Here is a 2,404-nt window from a genome sequence, read left to right as displayed (position 1 = left end):
GTGAATCCCTGCTTTAGCAGCAGTGAATCCCTGCTTTAGCAGCATGACTGATACATAGTAAGTACTTAGTTATCAATAAGATTTTGTGTATGTAACATATCTTTAGAGTTTAATGTTACTAAGAACATTTACAGCTTGACAAGTTATGTAGGGAGAAAAATCTTAGTTAAGGAATTCAATATTTTATTTTATTCCTAATCATTGCCAATACATACATTATTTTTATAGTAAGGCTATTTATAGATACATAACTATTTTTGTATTATTGGATCAAACTGGTATCTGAAAATATTATTGAAAGTGGCCGATGATAGTTTTACTGCATTGTAACAGAACTGAAACAGTTTTATGAAGGTTGACTTGGGGCCTTGGTGATTGATCCCATCAACGTGAAGAGTTGGGAGAATAAAGGATATAATTCCACTGTTGAATTCAGTTGAGCCTATGTTTGGCATTTTTTTCGGAACCTAAGATTCTGCTAGGTGCTGAAAGTGCAGGGAACACTGAGATGTAGGTCCTTCTCTCATGACTCCCATTTTTTAATAAGGAAGATAATGAATAATTACAATAGAGAGGGTTAAGCACAGCAATAGAAGTATAGTTCAGACAATTAAATGATTTATTAATTAGGAGGAGGAACAGCAACATGACTGTATAGAGTGCTTCCTAGTCAGGATATAGTACAAGATTCCTTTTTTTTTAAAACAATTTAATTGTAATTTGCTATATTTCTTTTTACTTCTATATATTTGATATTAAGCAAAAATATATTTTCTGGATGCTATGAAATTGTTGTACCAAATCTTAGCTATGACACAGTCATATACCTTACTGTAAACTTCAGTTTTATCCTCTTTGCAGGTGATATTTAGAGTTTGGCATCCATCAACATAGCTTCAAAACAGAATGCTACTAGCAAAGAAAAGGAGTGTAAACAGGCAGTTCAAAATTTTATTTATACTCCAAGAACAGTAAGGAACCTGTTTATGACAGCCATTTCTCTCCTTTCAGGCTAAGATGCTTCATCTTTTAGCAGTGTTAGTTGAGGGAGGATACCATGGAGAAATTTTTTTTTCTTAAAGCACTCTAAGCTATCAATTTTATAGACTCTGCATAATTCCCTACAAGAGTGTAGTCTGAAGCAAGCTGTTATGATTAATTATTATTCGTTAACTGGATCTTCACTCTGCATGAACAAATATTGCAGTTTTTTTTTTATCATTCTAGAAACAGTGTTGCTTATATTAAATTTGAAATGCATTTGGGGAAGTTGGAAGTTGAGATGCCTAGAGTGGGTTGTAGAGACATCAGGCATGTTGAAAACTTTGCTTAGGTAATATTGTGCTTATGCCATTGTGATTGTTCAGTAAAAATAAAGATTGCTCAACAGAAAAATTTATATAATGCCATTTTGATGGACATATTTTGGGTATCTTGTACTTTATTTTCTTCTTGCCAAGGAAGCTTGGTCATTATGTACATTTATTATAGTTCACAGGAGATTTTGAAAGGATGCTGTACCAAAAATATTCAAGTCCCTGGACACAAATTGATTTCTTATCTTTATAAGATATTAACTAAACCATTAACTTGGTTTATCAATATCTATCTGAAGAAAAACTAGAGTAGTAACATGCAATTTTTCTACTCTTTTTCTTTTACTGGTGTAAGGGTAGGAGATAATAGATTTGTGCATGGTGATAATATGAGTAATTCTTCCTTAATAGTTGAGCTGAAATCTGTCAATTTCTCAATCTCTATCCACATCTACCTTTGGGAGTCTGATCGTATGATTATGCTCATGTAAACGATGAAAATAACGTAAAAAAGAAAATGTTCTAATTTCTGACTTAACAGACAAAATTTTTCCATAACTAATTAGAATGGCCATTTATAGCAGTTCTAATCATTTGTAGGTGCCAAAAAACAAGACAAGAGCAAAGGATGTTTGCTTAGCATTGTTATATTAGTGGGGCCAGTTTTTGGAGGCTACCACAAATATAGTTGATGAAAATTTTTTTTATTAAATAAGAAAATTTTTAAGAACAGCAGTAATAGGAACTAAAGACCGTATAAAGTATAATTGACAAGGTGTGTTTTTTAAGTAATTAAACACTTGTTGAATATTTACTATGGGGGACACTGCTACTAAAGTATGTAGCATATAAGGCTATAAGGATAATACAACGATCCTCTGTTTAATGTCCTCAATTTATAACACATAAACAATAAGAAATCAAGAACCAAAGAAATAAGATATAGAGCAAGAGGATTTTAAACATAAAAAGTGTTACTGTAACTTAAAAATATTCTGAGTTCAGTTACTTTATTTTTTCCCTCTAGAGAAATTGATCTTAATATAGACCTTTTTTCCCTAAGTATATAAGATGTCCAAAAGTGCATT

Source organism: Propithecus coquereli, unplaced genomic scaffold (assembly GCF_000956105.1).
Source record: "Propithecus coquereli isolate 6110/MARCELLA unplaced genomic scaffold, Pcoq_1.0 Scaffold183, whole genome shotgun sequence".
NCBI classification, from domain to species: Eukaryota; Metazoa; Chordata; class Mammalia; order Primates; family Indriidae; genus Propithecus; species Propithecus coquereli.
Note: the sequence above shows the minus strand (reverse complement) of the source record.